Genomic DNA, 17,176 nt, shown 5'->3' with positions numbered 1-17,176 from the left:
GCAACAAAATATTCTGTCAAATGTCGCTAGATATAAAGACATCAATAAGTTTAAAGCAGTCACAGCTACTGAGCAGTTGAGTATTGAGGTTATGCTTCCTCAACCCAGTTTTGGATCCTGAAGCATTGATGTAATGGAAGCCCTCCCAACTCAACTGGAAGATGGCTTGTTACAATCCAAGATATGATTACAGCTTTGAAGTGTTTTATTTGAGTTGCGATGGAATAACACAATGGTGATTCTTGTTACATGATGTAGCTCATCTGGGATTTTCCATAAAATTATTCAGGCAAATCCTTTTAGTGCTGCACTTCTAAATGTTCGCAAGCTAGATGTTTAGTTGGATGTGCAAGTAGCTGGCTTTGCCCTTCTCTGAGTAAGAATTATTTTTATTTCGCAGATTACGTCTTTTTTGAAAACTCTTCAAGCAATCCATTCTTGATAAGAAGAATAGAGGAACTGAACAAGGTAATGATCTGCAAGTTGAAATTCTGTTGCATTAGCGAGCTTCACTATCAGCTTTTAGATGATCTGTGCAGTGTTGTGGTCTTTCAATGCTGCATATTCCAGGTGTATCAAGAATATTACTGTAGTCCTTTAAAGACTTACAAAATTTCTAAACTTTCAAAGAGTTTAATCATTACAGCAGATTTACTATCAATGCTCCTTTAACTATGCACATCTGAAGTGGAAGCATCATGATTTGTCCTGCACACTCTCAGTACCATAGCAGCCTGTTTTCATTGTGATATAGAGTATTTTATTCTCTCTGTAACACACCCTGAGTAATTGTTTAACATATACCCCAGCCTTTGTAACACATTCCTAGATTTTGTTATTTTTTATGTAACACGCTCACTGTCTTATTGAGAAAAGGTTGTCTTCACCCTTTAGGACAATTCTGGAGCGCTGGGAGGTAGAATCACTTAAAAGTGCTCCAGCCATATTGAATGGTGAACAGCCAGAACAATGAGATACGCTCAAACCTTCAGCCATCAGATATAAAGTTGTGGAGATGGAAATTGCGCTGGTGGTGCAATAGTTACGGGACACTGGCATAGTGGTTATATTACTGGACTAGTAATCTGGAGGCCTGAATAAATGATATGCAGACATAGTTTTAAATCCCACCATGACAGCTAACATCAGCCAAATGCATAAAGAGCTACTGTCAGTAATGCTGGTCATGTAGCTACCAGGTTGTCAGGAAAAACCCATCTGGTTCACTAACTTGTTTAGGGAAGGGATTCTCCCATCCCTACCAGGTCTGGTCCGTGTTTGACACCAGACCCACAGAAATGTAATTGACTCTTAACTTCCCTCTGAAATGCCCTAGCAAGCCAGACAGTTGTACCAAATCGCTACAACAACATACAATGGGAATAAAACTATATAGAATATCTGGCATTGACCTAGGCATCAGATTCAGCTACAGCAAAGCGAAATCCTGCCTAGTTGACCCTGCAAAATCTTCTTGACTCAGGGACATGTATCAATGCTGTATATTCCAGGTTTAAACAAGAATTTGACTGTAGTCCTTTAAAGATTTACAAAATGACCAGCTGTTTATGTGACCAGCTGTTCCATTAGTCAAGCAAGAACCTGACAGATATGCTCACAATTATATCTTTCAGCCAATGTCCAAACTCCTCTATCACCTGATGATGTCTGATTATATCATTCCTGATTATGCCCTGTCCCAATGACAGGACAGACCCACCAAAGGTGGTGGCACAGTGCTGTACAGTCGGGAAGGTGTGGCCCTAGGGGTCCTCAAAATTGACCCTTGACACCATGTAGTTAGTCTCGGGTAAGGAAACATCCTGCTGATTACCATCTGCTGCCCTCCCTCAACTGATGAATCAGTATTTCTCCATGTTGAACACCACTTGAATGAAGCACTGAGGGTAGCAAGAGCACAGAATGTACTCTGGGTGGAGGGTAATAAGGTAATAATCTCTGGATTACTACCTGAACTACGAGCAAATTGGTGTGGGGTAAATCAGATTAGAGAGTTAAATGTATGGCTCAAAGTTTGGAGTGAGAGAAATGGGTTTTGATTCATGGGGCACTGGCTCTAGTACTGGTAAAGGTAGGAGCTGTACCATTGGGATGGTGTGACCTAAACTCTGCTGGGATGAATGCGCTGGTGAGTCGCACAACTATGTCTGTAACTAGAGAGGGCTTGGATCTAAACCATGGGGGCAAGAGATCAAATTTGGGAAGATGTGATAAATAAAGAAAACAAGGCAAGAGAACAGGGTTGGAATAAGGGAAATTATGATCACAAGAGTGTGTTAGGAAGGGACAGAGTGTACAAACCTAAAGTGCACCAGCAGATAAGGCTAGAGGTTACAAAAATAGTAAAAAGATAGAATTAAAGGCTCTGTATCTGAATGCATATAGCATTTGTAAAACAGATGAATTGACAGCACAAGGAGAAATAAATATGTATGATCTGATAGCCATTACAGAGACATGGCTGCAGGATGACAAAGACTGGGATCTGACTATTCAAGGTTACATGACATTTAGGAAGAACAGGAAGTTAGCAAATGGTGGAGAGGCAGCTCTGTTAATTAAGGCTGACATTGGTACAATAGAGAGAGATGACCTTCGTCTGGAGATCAAGATGTAGAATCAGTTTAGGTAGAGATGAGAAATATTTAAGGTAAGGAGTTACTTGTGGGAGTTGTTTATAGGCCCCCAAACAGTAACTACATTGTAGGATGGGATATAAAGGAAGAAATAATGGGGGCTTGTGAGAAAGCTATGATAATCATGGATGATTTCAATCTACATATAGATTGGACAAACCAGACTGGCAAAGGTAGCTTGGATGATGAGTTTATAGAGTGTTCTTGCGACAGTTTCTTAGAGCAGCACATTTTAGCACTGACCAGAGAGCAGGCTATACTAGATCTGGTATTGTGCATTGAGACAGGATTAATTAATGACCTCATAGTGAAGGTGCCCCTAGGTAGCAGTGATCATAATATGATTGAAATTCATATTCAATTTGTGGGAAAGAGAAGTGGATCTAAGACTAGTGTTTTAAACTTAAATGAGGGCAATTATGAGGGCATGAAGACAGAGCTGGCTAAAGTGAACTGGGAAATTAGGTTAAGAAATCAGTCAGTAGAGATGCAAAGGCAGACATTTAAAAAGATATTTCAGAATATTCAAAATATACATTCCAGTGAGAAAGAAAGACTCATAGAAGGACACACTGCCCATGACTAACTACAGAAGTTAAAGATAGTATCAAATTAAGTGAAAAAGCATATAATTCTGCAAAGATGAGTGGCAGGTCAGAAGATTGGACAATATAAAGAACGGCAAAGAATGACGAAAAGATTAACAAGGAGGGAAAAATTAGAGTACAGGAGAAAGCTGGCTAGAAATATAAAAACAGTAAGAATATTTAAAAAGGAAAAGTGGAAGTAAAGTGAGTTTTGCTCCTTTAGGGAGTGAGAATGTCTAATTTATAATGCAAAATAAGGAAATGGCAGATGAATTGGACAGATGTTTTGCATCTGTCTTCATTATAGAGGATACATAGAACATGCCAGAAGTAATTGTGAATCAGCAGGTGAAAGGGATGGATGAACTTAAAACAATTACAATCACCAGGGAAAGGGTACTGAGAAAATTAGTAGAACTATAAGCTGACAAGTCCCAGGTCCTGATGGACTTTATTCTAGAGTCTTAAAAGAAGTGGCTGCTGAGAGAGTAGATGCATTGGTTTTAATTTTCCAAAATTCCCTAGATTCGGGAAAGGTCCCATCAGATTCAAAAATAGCAAATGTGACTCCTGTATTCAAGAAAGGAGGGAGACAGAAAGGTAGAAACTTCAGGCCAGATCAACTTGCTATCTATTGTAGGGAAATTGTTGGAATCTATTATTAAGGAGGTTAAAACAGGGCACTTAGAAAATTTCAGTGCAGTCAGGCAGAGTCAACATGGTTTTACAAGATGTGTTGGCAAGATGTGATGAGTGGAGTGCCACAGGAATCAGTGCTGAGGCCTCAACTATTTACAATTTATATCAAAAACTTGGATGAAAGGACTGAATGCCTGATTGATAAATTGGCTGATGACACAAAGATAGGCAGGAAAGTAAGTTATGAAGAGAACATAAGGAGTCTGCAAAGGGACATAGATAGCTAAGTGAGTGGGTAAAAATTTGGCAGATGGAGTATAATGTGGAAAAATGTGAACTTGTCCACTTTGGTAGAAAGAATAGAAAAGCAGCATATTATTTCAATGGAGAGAGATTGCAGAACTCTTAAGGTACAGAGGGATCTGAGCGTCCTGGTCCATGAATCAGGAAATGTTAGTATGCAGGTACAGCACGTGATTAGGAAGGTAAATGGAGTGTTGGCATTCATTACAAGGAGAACGGAATGTAAAAGTAGGATGTTTTGCTACAGTTGTAAAGGGCATTGGTGAGACCACATCTAGAGTACTGTGTACAGCTTTGGTGTCCTTGTTTAAGGTAGGATTTAAATGCATTAGAAAAGCAGTTCAGAGAAGGATCACTTGACTGACACTAGGGGTGGGTGCTTATCCTCCGAGGAAAGGTTAGACAGGCTGGGCCTGTATTCTTTGAAGTTTAGAAGAATGAGAGATGATCTTATTGAAACTTAGAAGATCCTGAGGGGACTTGACAGGGTGAATGTTGAAAGGATGTTTCATCTTGTGGGAGAAACTAAAACCAAGGAATACAGTTAAAAAGTAAGGGATCTCCCAATTAAAACGGAGATGAGAAGAAATTCTTTCTTTGGGGTCATGAATCTATGGAACTCTTCCCCAGAAAGGGGTTGAGGCAGGGTCAGTGAATATTTTTATGATAGAGGTAAATAGATGCTTGACCAACAAGTGAGTCAAAGGTAATGGGGGTGCGGGTAGGTGGAATGTGGAGTTGAGGCCACAATCTGATCAGCCATGATCTTATTGGATGACGGAGCAGACTCAAGGGGCCAGATGGGCTACCCCTGCTCTTAATTTGTATGTTTGTATGGAGGACTTCAATGTCCTTCACCAAAAGTGGCTTGGTAGAGGCGCGACTGACCGAGCTTGCTGAATCCTCAATTACATAGATGCCAAACTGGGCTTGTGGCAGAACCAACAAGAGGAAATGCACATTTTTTAATTTGTTCCTGGAATGTGAATTCGCTGGCAAGGCCAGCATTTGTTATCTATCCCTAATTGTCCTTGAGAAGGTGATGGTGAGCCACCTTCTTGAACTGCTGCAGACCATCTGGTGTAGGTACACCCACAGTGCTGTTTGGAAGGGAGCACCAGGTTTTTGGCTTAGTGATGGTGAAGGAATGGCGATATGGATCCAATTCAGTCTGATTTGTGGCTTGGAGGGGAGTTTACAAGTGTGTTGTTGCCTTACGTTTGGTGCCCATCTCTTTCTAGCCGATAAAAATTGTGGGTTGAGAAGATGCTTTTGAAGAACCATTGGTGAGCTGCTGCAGTGCATCTTTTAGATGGTATGCATTGCTGCCACTGAGCGCTAGTGGTGGAGGTTGTGCATGTTTAAGGTGTTGGTTGGGTGTTGATCAAGAGTGCTGCTTTGTTCTGGATGATAATAAGCTTCTTGAGTGTTTTAGGAGCCACACTCATCCAGGCAAGTGGAGAGTATTCCATCACACTCCTGATTTGTGCCTTGTAGATGGTGGACAGGCTTAGGGGAATCAGGAGGTGAGTTACTCACCGCAGACTTCTCAGCCTCTGACCTGCTCTTGTAGCCACAGTATATGGTAGTCCAGATAAGAACCTGATCAATGACAACCTGCAGGATCTTGATGGCAGGGGATTCAGTGATGGTAATGTCAAGAGGGGATGATTAGATTTTTTCTTGTTGGAGATAGTCATTGCTCGGCACTTGTGTGGTGCATTTGTTACTTGACCTCATCAATCTATCTGTCACAGATGCATTGATCCATGAAAATAATGGTAGGAATAACCAGCACACAGTCTTTGTTGAGACAAAGCACTGAGGATGCTTTTGGATAGATTGAGAACAGATCAGGTCAAAACTGATTCGCTTGTAGGCCATCAACAGGAGCAGAATTATATTGCAATACAAGCTTCAACCTCATGGCCTGGCATATCCTTCACTCTACCATTACCATCAAGTCAGGGGACAAACCCTGGTTCAGTAAGGAGTGTAGGAGAACACACCAGGAGTAGCACCAGGTGTATCCAAAAATGAGGAGCCAACCTGGTGAAGCTGCAGCACAGAACAACATGCATTCTGAACAGTGGGAGCAACATGTTTTTGACAGAGCTCAGAGAACCACAACCAACGGACCAGATCAAAGCTCTGCAGTCAACGGTGAAGCATTTGTTACCATCTTCAGAAGTGCTGATCCTCCTGAGGTCACCAGAATCATAGATGCCAGTCTTCAGCCAAGTTGATTCACTTCACAGGATATCAAGAAATGGTGAGCACACAGAATGTAACAAAGGCTATGGGCCCTGACAACATTGATTATAGTGCTGAAGAGTTGTGTTCCAAAGCTAGTCCATCCCTAACCACACCTGTTCCTGTATAGCTACAACACTGGCATCTGCCTGATAACGTGGAAAATTGCCTTTGTAAGTCGTGTCCAGAAAAAGCAGGACAAATCCAAGCTGGCCAATTACTGCCCCATCAGTCTTACCAGTGAAGAGATTGATGGGGTCATTGATAGTGCTATGGTGTAGCACTTTACCAACTAGTGAACAGCTCATTGATGCTTAGCTTTGCTTTCCCCAGGACCACTCAGCTCCAGATCTCTTTATAGCCTTGGTCCAAACATGGACAAAAGAGCTAAATTTCAGAGATGAGATGACAGTGATTGCACTTGACAACAAGGCAGCATTTGATCAACTATGACATCAAGGAGCCCTACTTAAGTTGAAGTCAGTGGGAATTTGGGGGGAGTTCTCTACTGGCTGGTGTCATATTGAGCACCAAGGAAGATGGTTGTGGTTATAAAAACAAAAAAACTGCGGATGCTGGAAATCCAAAACAAAAACAGAATTACCTGGAAAAACTCAGCAGGTCTGGCAGCATCGGCGGAGAAGAAAAGAGTTGACGTTTCGAGTCCTCATGACCCTTCGACAGAACTTGAGTTCGAGTCCAAAAAAGAGTTGAAATAGAAGCTGGTTTAAGGTGTGTGTGTGGGGGCGGAGAGATAGAGAGACAGAGAGGTGGGGGGGGGGTTGGCGGTGTGGTTGTAGGGACAAACAAGCAGTGATAGAAGCAGATCATCAAAAGATGTCAACGACAATAGTACAATAGAACACATAGGTGTTAAAGTTAAAGTTGGTGATATTATCTAAACGAATGTGCTAATTAAGAATGGATGGTAGGGCACTCAAGGTATAGCTCTAGTGGGGGTTTTTATTTTATATACTGGAAATAGGTGGGAAAAGGAAAATCTTTATAATTTATTGGAAAAAAAAGGGAAGGGGGAAACAGAAAGGGGGTGGGGATGGGGGAGGGAGCTCATGACCTTAAGTTGTTGAATTCAATATTCAGTCCGGAAGGCTGTAAAGTCCCTAGTCGGAAGATGAGGTGTTGTTCCTCCAGTTTGCGTTGGGTTTCACTGGAACAATGCAGCAAGCCAAGGACAGACATGTGGGCAAGAGAGCAGGGTGGAGTGTTAAAATGGCAAGCGACAGGGAGGTTTGGGTCATTCTTGCGGACAGACCGCAGGTGTTCTGCAAAGCGGTTGCCCATTTTACATTTGGTCTCTCCAATGTAGAGGAGACTGCATTGGGAGCAACGAATGCAGTAGACTAAGTTGGGGGAAATGCAAGTGAAATGCTGCTTCACTTGAAAGGAGTGTTTGGGCCCTTGGACGGTGAGGAGAGAGGAAGTGAAGGGGCAGGTGTTGTGGTTGTTGGAGACCAATCATCTCAGTCCCATGACATCACTGCAGGAGTTTCTCAGGGTAGTGCCCCAGGCCCAATCATTTTCAGCTGCTTCAGCAATTACTTTCCCTCCATCATAAGGTCAGAAGTGGGATGCTCGATGATGATTTCAGTGTTCACAACCATTCGCAACTGCTCAGATACTGAAGCATTCCATGTCCACATACAGCAACTCCTGAACAACATTCAGGCTTGGGCAGATAAGTAGCAAGTAGCATTTGTGTTACTGCAAGTCCCAGGTAATAATTACCTCCCGTTGATATTCAATGGAATTACCATTGTCCATTTCCATCCCATTATCTATATCCTTATGAGGCAGGCACCATTGACTAGGAACTGAACTGAGCCAGCCATATAAAAAGTTCGGCTACAACAGCAGGTCAGAAATTGGAAATTCCATGGGCAAGAGATTCATGTGTTTACTCTCCATAGCCTTTCCAACATCTACAAGGCTGAAATCAGGAATGTGTTGGAATACTTTCCATTTGTTTGGATGAGTGCTTCTGCAACAACAATCAAGAACCTTGATACCATACAGGACAAAGCAACTCACTCACCACTTAAATCAAGCACTTCCTCCACCAGTGGCGTACTGTGGCTGCCATGTATATGATCTACAAGATGCATCACCCAAACTTGCAGCCTATACTACCTAGAAGGACAAGGACATCAGGGGCTTGGGGCATACCACTTGCTGCAAGTTCCCCTCCAATTCACACATCATCCTGACTTGGAAATATACTGTTGCTCTTCCATTGTTAATTGGTCAAAATCCTGGAATTCCTCCCTGAACAGCACTGCTCACCACAAAGACTGCAGCACCACCTTCATAAGGCCAATTAGGGATGGGCAATAAATGATGACCTTGCTAGCGACACCCAAAATGCTGTGAATGAACTTCAAAGCCAAGGCCCCTATAGGCAGGGATATATGTAGCAGTGTCATGAAGACCAGAAGAGAGGAAGCTGAAATATTGAGGAAGTTGTTTTTCTTTGAAAGGCAACAGGGTGATCATGTCGGGAGAGAATGGGGAAGAGGCAGTATGTGAATTGTTCCTTAGGGGAACCAGCACAGACATGATGGGCCGAATGGCTGCCTCCTGTGCTGCAATGATCTATGATTCTAAAAGATCAGAATTGAAGGAGCATAGAGATCTCAGGCTTGTAGGGCAGAAGGAGGTTGTAGATAAGGAGGGGTGGGGCCATGGAGGAATTTAAAAACAAGGTTGAGGATTTTTAGATTGATGTTGGACTTGTGCTTGCTGACCTACAGTGGTTTCAAGGCCGATGGCTGAACAAGACTTAGTGTGAATTAAGATATGGGCAGCAAAGGTTGGGATAAACACTAATTTACGAGAGTGGGAATTGAAGGCTGGGCAGGAATGCATTGGAAGCATCAAGTTTAAAGGTAACAGAGGCATTCATGAGGGTTTCAGCCACAGATGAGCTAAGGCAGGGAGGGAATTACCAATGTAACTGAGAGAAATAGGCAGGCTAGATGATGGAGCAAATATATGTTTGGAAGCTCATCTCAGAGTCAAGTACAACTTTAAGGTTAGGAATGGTCTGGCTCAGTTTCAAACAGTTGCCAGGAAGAGGGATGGAAATGCTAGTCAGGGAATGGAAGGTAGAATATGGGAGGCTGTCCAGGAGAGCACAGGAATAGTCAAGTCTGGAGGTAACAAAGCCATGGGTTAAGGTTTCAGCAGCAGATAAACTGAGGTAAGTTTGGAATCGGATAATGTTGCAATGGTGAAAGTAGGCATCCTATTGATGCCCCAGATATGTGGCCGGGAGCTCGATCATCTTGGAGACGAATACAACTCCAAGGTTGTGAACGATCTGGCTCAGCATCAGACAGTGGCCAAGGAGGGATTGGAGTCTGAGCCTAGGGTATGGATACTGAAGGCAATGGCTCTAGCCTTCCCAATATTTAGTTGGAGGAAATTTCTGCTTATCCAGTACTTTGTTGGAAAAGCAGTGTGACAGATCAGAGGAAGTGCAGAGGTCAAGAGAGGTAAGGTAGAGCTGAGTGCCATCAAAATACATGTCGAACATGTTGCCATCAGCATGGACTGGGGATTGGTTCTGGAGCCTTCTCAGAGTGTATAATATAGCCAGTGATTGGGTAACCACACTTTGGCTTGCCCGTCTGACACCATCTCCTCCTTTGTTTGGCCGATCCAATAAAATATTGGGACGATTGAAGCCATTGTCTTTGGTCCTCTTGCTAAACTCTTTTCCCTATCTAATGACTCCATCCTTCCCTCTCTGGCAAAAGTCTGAGACTGAACAAGACAGTTTGCAACATTGGTATCATGTTTGAACCTGAGCTGACCTTCCAATCACACCTGGCCTGTCACTAAGATGGGTTACTTTCAGCTCTATAACATCGCCTGTCTCCAAATCTGCCTCAGCCCATCTTCCGCTGAGCCACCTGTCTACGCCTTTGTTACCTCAAGATTAGAATATTCAAGACTCTCCTGGTCAGCTTGCCATCTTCCACCCTTCATAAACCTGAGCTCATCTAAAGCTCTGTTGCCCATATCTTAACTTGCACCAGGTCCCATTCACACTCTGCCCCTGTACTCTCTCATCTGTTACATCTTCTGGTCCAGCAATACCTCAGTTTTAAAATACTCATCTTTGTTTTTAAGTTGCTCCTTGGCCTCACCCTTGCCTATCTGTAACTTTCTCTGGCCCTACAACTCTCTGAGATCAATGTGCATCTCCAATTTTGGAATAAGGGCAAAATATTGCAGATGGTAGAGATCTGAAATAAAAAACAGAAAATACTGGAAAAACTCAGCAGGTCTGGCAGCATCTGTGGAGACAGAAACAGAGTTAACGTTTCAAGTCCAATATGACTCTTCTTCGGAACTCTTCGGAATTCCAATTTTGGAATTTTGTGCATCCCTGATTTTAATTTGGTTACAAGACTCTCAAGGTTGGGAAATAAATATTTCAAGGTACTTAATATTTTGGAAAGACATATAGAATGGCGAAGGAGATGGGGTAGCCCTGATAGTAAATGATGACATAATGACATTAGCGACAAAGTATCTGGCTTCAGAAGATCATGAAGTGGAATCAGTATGGGTGGAAATCAGGAATAGCAACAGTCAGAAAGCACTGGTGGGAGTACTTTATAGGCCTCCTAACAGTAGTTGTAACATGGGAAACAGCGTTAAACAAGAAATTATTGGAGCTTGTAACAAAGGCAATGTAATAATTGTGGAGGACTTTAATCTTCATATAGACTGGGACAATCAAATTGACAAGAATGGTCCAGAAGATGAGTTTGTAGAATGTTTTGGAACAATACATTGTGGAACTGACTTGGGAAAAAGCTATCTTAGACCTAGTATTGTGTAATGAAGCAGGGTTAATCAGTAATGCCATGGCAAAAGATCCACTGGGAAATAGTTATCATATTCCCATTGAATTTCATGTTAAATTTGAAAGTGACATACCCCAATCACAGACAAGAACCTTAAACTTAAACAAAGCCAATTACTTAGGTATGAAAGGAGAGCTGGCTAAAGTTGATTAGTTAAATGGACTATAAGGTGTAGCAATAAATAAACAGCAGGTAACATTTCAGGAAACAATTCAGAATGTTCAGCCGAAATACATTCCATTGACAAACAAAAGCTTAATAAATCAGACCCATCCATGGCTCACCCAGGAAGTTAAGAAATGTAATTGATTAAAAGAAGTGGCTTATAAGATTTGTTATGACTGGGGTGGGAGGAGTGCGCAGTTTATTGAGTCCCACTACTCCCCAGGCAGCACCATTAGTTTAAATGTTTAATTCATTCACCAAAATGGCGAATTATTTTCCTTCGTTACTGTTAGACCCAGAATAAAAGAGACTTTAACTTGGTTTCTTTCAATAAACTCAGAATGATTGATTTATTATAAGCAAAACATTTTTAAAAACAAGTTGGAAGAACTGGTTAACACACAATTGTACTCTGGAAGTATAACTATCTATCCCTTTTAAAAATACCCGAGTATGTGCACATACACAAACAAACAAAGGACAAAGAAATGGGGTCTCTCTGCAGAGATGGGCTTTAGAGGATAGGAGTTATCAAAATAAAGGATAAAGTTCGCAGGGTCTTGTAACAAAGGCAATGTATTAATGTGGTCCCGGTAGATGTTTGGAGGTTCTCACCAGTGGAGTTCTGCTCTGGCATAAGATATAACTGGGTCAATCCCTCTTCTCAGCCTCTCAGCTTTGTAAAAAAACAGACAAACTCCAGTGAGCTAAGGATTCTTAGCTAGGTACTGCCAGCAACTGTATTTCAGGCAAGAAGGCGAGTTGGACATCTTTTACATCCTCAGTTCAGTCCTAATTGAACAAGTCTAAAACTTAAAGCTCATCCCAATCACGTGATTTATAGTAACTCACTAGCTTTTTGCCTTTAAACCAGTTTTCTTTTGCCATTAATTAAATGTAACTGCAATGCAAACAAGCACCTAGCTCTTTCCCCTCTCAGGGACCATGCTGATCAGGTGATTTCTTGGAAAAGGCATGCTTGTTGACAGTTTCAAGGTGAACTTATGACTTTTTAAAAAAAAACACTGCAGGTCAGCATCCAAAGGTCCAAATAATGCAATATCTTTTCATATTTAAAAAGAAAAGTCCAGTTCATGAGGATATGGTTTTCCCAATAGGTTGCAAATAATAGTAGCAAGTCTGAGGACTGGGTGTGTTTTAGGAATCAACAAAGGACCACCAAAAAGTTGATTAAAAAGGGAAAAATTAGAATATGAGTGTAAACTAGCCAGCAATATAACAACAGATTGCAAAATTTTTTATAAGTATATAAAAAGAGAGTAGCTAAAATAAACATTGGACTCTTAGAAGCAGAGACAGGAGAAATTATCATGGGAATGAAGAAATGACAGAGGCATTGAACAAATGCTTTGTGTCTGTCTTCACAGTACACAAGTTGCATACCAGAAATAGAGGGTAACCTAGAGTTTAAAAAGTGGGAAAGCTCAGTAATTAATATCAGCAGAGAAAAAGTATTGGTGAAACTTAATGGAGAAAAATCTGACAAATCCCTGCTGCCTGATGGCTTGCATCCTAATGTTCTAAAAGAGATAGCTACAGCAGTAGTTGATACATTAGCTATGATTTGCCAAAATTCCTTAGATTCAGTAACGGTCCCATCGATTTGGAAGTTGGGAAATGTAATACGGGTTTTAAAGAAAGGAGAGAGAGAGAAAACATAAAACTACAGGCCAGTTAGCCTAACATCAGCCATTGGGAACATTCTGGAATCTATTATTAGGAATGTCTTAACAATGTACTTAGAATAGCATAGTATGATTAGAACAAATCAACATGGTTTTACAAAAGAGAAATCCTGTTTGAGAAATCTATTAGAATTTTTTGAGGAAAAAGCTGGTAGAGAAGATAAAGGGGGAGCAGCAGATGTAGTATATTTGGATTTCCAAATGGCATTCGATAGGGTGCCACACAAAAGGTTAATAGGCCTGATAAGGGCCCACAGAGTTGGAGGTAATATATTAGTACGGATAGAGGTTTGGTTAATGGACAGGAATCAAAGAGTGGACACAAACAGGGCATTTTCAAGTTCGAGTGGAGTGCCACAAAGATCAGTGCTGGGGCCTCAGCTATTTACAATTTACGTTAATGACTTACATGAAGAAACAAAGAATAATGATCTAAGTTTACTGATCACACCAAGCTCGGTGGCAAGATAAGCTTGGGGAAGACACAGGCTGCAGAGAGAAATAGACAGGTTAAGTGAGTGGGCAACAAGATTTCACAGTATCACAGTATATTTACAGTGCAGAAGGGGGCTATGTGGCTCACTGAGTCTGCAATGGCTCTCTAAGAGAACATTCCACCTCATTCCACTCCCCTGCCTTATTCCCATAACCTTGCACATTCTTTCTTTTCAGGTAGCAACCCAATTCCCTTTTGAATACCTCGATCGAACCTGCCCGCACTGCCCTTTCAAGAAGTTTGTTCCAGACTCCAACCACCCTCTGGGTGAAAAAGTTTTTCCTCACATCACATTTACTTCTTTTGCCAATTATTTTGAATCTGTGCCTCTGGTTCTTGATCTACTCCTGAGTGGGAAAAATTTTTCACTATTTACTCTGTCTATACCCCTCAGGATCTTGAATACCTCTATCAAGTCTCCTCTCAGCCTTCTTTTCTCCAAGGAAAACAGCCCCAACCTCTCCAATCTATCCTCATAGCTACAGCTGTTTATCCATGGAATAATTCTTGTGAATCTTCTCTGTACTCTCTCCAATGCCTTCACATCCTCCTTCAAGTATGGCACCCAGAACTGGATGCGGTACTCCAGATGAGGCCTAACTAATGTCTTATACAAGTTTAACATGACCTCCTTACTCTTGTACTCAGTGCCCCTATTAATAAAGCCTAAGATACTATATGCTTTATTAACTGCTCTCTCAACGTGCCCTGCCATCTTCAATGACCTATATACATATACACCGAGGTCCCCCTGTTCTTGCACCTCCTTTAGAGGCTCTCCCTTTATTTTATACTGTCTCGCCATATTTTTCCTGCCAAAACAAATCACCTCATGGTTCTCTGCATTGAACTGCATCTGCCACTTGTCTACCCAATCCATCATGTTAACGTCCTTTTGAAGTTCAAGGCTATTCCCAACATAGTTGACAACATATCCAACCTTCGTATCATCTATAAATTTTGAAATCATGCCCTGAACACCAGTCTAGGTCATTCATATATATCAGGAAGAGCAAGGGTCCCAACACTGACTCCTGGGGGACTCCACTACAAACCTTCCTCTAATCTGAAAAACAACCATTTATCACTACTTTCCTGTCACTCAGCCAATTTCTTATCCAAGTACTTACTTTCCCTTTTATTCCATGAACTTGAATTTTGCACAAAAGCCTGTTGTGTGGCACTGTATCAAATGCCTTTTAAAAATCCATATACACCACTTCAACTCGTTTCCCTTATCAACCTTCACTGTTACCTCCTCAAAAAATTCCAGTAAGTTAGTTAAACATGATTTTCCCTTAATGAATCCATGCTGGCTTTCCTGAATTATCCTGCATTTGTCTAAGTGACTATTGATTTTATCCCGTATTATAGTTTCCAGAAGTTTCCCTACCACTGAGGTCAAACTGACTGGTCTGTAGTTGCCAACTTTATCCTTGTACTGCTTTTTGAACAAGGGTGCAACATTTGCAGTTCTCCAGTCCTCTGACATCTCCCCTGTGTATAAGGAAGACTGGAAGATTATCACTAGTGCCTTGGCAATTTCCACTCTCACTTCCATCAGTACTCTTGGATGCATCTCATCCGGTCCTGGTAGCTTATCTATTTTAAGTAAAGATAGCCTTTCCAACAGTAAGTTCTTCTGGTATACCAGTTATCTCCTCTCTCACCTCGACCTGGGTAGGACCTTGGGATGTGGACGTTGCTGGCTTGGCCAGCATTTATTGACCCACCCTAATTGCCCTTGAGAAAGTGATGATGAGCTGCCTTCTTGAACTGCTGCAGTCCACAGTGCTGTTAGGGAGAGTTCAGGATTTTGTGACAGTGAAGGAACAATGATATATTTCCAATTCAGGATGGTGAGTGGCTTGGAGGGGAGCTTCCAGGTGGTGGTGTTCCCATCTGCCTGATGCCCTTGCCCTTGCCCTTCTAGATGGTAGTTGTTGAGGGTTTGGAAGGTGCTGTCTAAGGAGGCTTGGTGAGTTCCTGCAGTGCATCTTGTAGATGGTGCACATTGCTGCCACTGTTTGCCGGTGGTGGGAGGGAGTGAAGGTTTGTGGATGTGGTGCCAATCAAGTGGTTTGCTTTGTCCTGGATGGCAAGTGGAGAGTATTCCATCACACTCCTGTGCTTTGTAAATGGTGGACAGGCTTTGGGGAGTCAGGAGGTGAGTTACTCATCACAGGATTCCTAGCCTCTGACTTGCCCTTGTAGCCATAGTATTTACATGGCTAGTCCAGTTCAGTTTCTGATCAATGGTAACCCTCAGGATGTTGATATGAGGCTACAAGATGGAAGATGAAGTATAATGTGAGGGAGTGTGAAGTTATTCAATTTGGTTGAAAGAATAGAAAAGCTGAATATTTTTTGAAAGATGTAAATGCTAATGTCCACATAGACTTGGGTGTGCTCTCACAAGGAGAGCAGAAATTTAGCATTCCAATACAGCAAGCACTTAGGAGTCAAATGGCATGTTGGCCTTTATTGTAGGGGGGTTGAAGTACAGGAATAAAATAAGTCTTGCTACAATTGTACAGGGCTTTGGTGAATCTGTGCTTGAGGGTTATTTGAGCCCCTGACAGATAGAGAAGCTGCTTTGTGTTCTATTGAACTTCACCTTTGGTGAAATCACATCTGGAATATTGTGTGCAGTTTTGGCCTTCATATTTAATGAAGGATATATTTGCATTGGAGGCAGTACAGCGAAGGTTCACTAAATTGGTACCTGAGATGAGGGGTTTGTCTTATAATGGGAGGCTGAGTAAATTAGGCCTATGTTCTCTGGAGTTTAGAAGAGTGGGAGGGGATTTCCTTGAAACACACAAGATTCTGATGGGGCTTGATTTGGTAGATGCTGAGACATTGTTTCTGCTGGTCGGGGAATATACAATATGGGGGCACAGTCTCAGAATAAGGGCTGATCATTTAGGACTGAGATGAGGAGAAATGACTTCACTGAAATGATTGTGAATCTTTAGAATCCTCTGTCCCAGAAGGTTGAGAATTCTCCATCGGAATTTTTAAAGCTGAAATAGACAGATTTTTGGTCTCTCAGGGAATCAAGGGATATGAGGAGCAGGCAAGAAAGTGGAGTTTAAACCCAATATCAGTTATGTTCGTATTGAGTGGCGGAGCAGGTTCGATGGGCCGCATGGTCTACTCCTGCTCCTATCTCTTGTGTTCTTGGATAAGTGTCAAATTTTGTTCCAAAATCTCTCCTGTGAAGTGCCTGGGGCTGTTTTGTTACATTAAGGGTGCTATATAAATGAAAGTTGTTGTTATAGTACAAGACATCCAGTGACAGGATAAACTCAGCACAGACTGAAGCTCTGAGTTTCGAAATGCTCTGCACTTCAGCTTGAGGGTTATTTGAGCCCCTGACAGACAGAGGAGCTGCTTTGTGTTCTATTGAACTCTATCTTTCCAGATGTTTGTCCTGACTTAGTGCTGGGTTAGCAGATTCCAGCCAGACCCG

The 17,176-nt window shown here is 41.9% G+C and overlaps 1 protein-coding gene across 3 annotated transcripts in view; it reads left to right on the top strand.

Annotated features, from left to right (window-relative positions):
* Positions 1 to 443: 443 nt before the first annotated feature.
* The window catches only part of LOC121292639 (metastasis-associated protein MTA1-like), a 145,554-nt gene continuing 128,821 nt past the window's right edge, over positions 444 to 17,176 (top strand). For all 3 annotated transcript variants that reach the window (XM_041214876.1, XM_041214877.1, XM_041214878.1), the window contains exon 1: positions 444 to 468. The gene's annotated coding sequence lies outside the window, so the exon portion shown is untranslated. The remainder of the gene's footprint in view (positions 469 to 17,176) is intronic.

The sequence above is a fragment of the Carcharodon carcharias genome, chromosome 20 (genome assembly GCF_017639515.1).
Source record: "Carcharodon carcharias isolate sCarCar2 chromosome 20, sCarCar2.pri, whole genome shotgun sequence".
NCBI lineage: Eukaryota > Metazoa > Chordata > Chondrichthyes > Lamniformes > Lamnidae > Carcharodon > Carcharodon carcharias.
The sequence above is the reverse complement of the archived record's forward strand: the minus strand, read 5'-3'. Positions and strand labels throughout refer to the sequence as shown.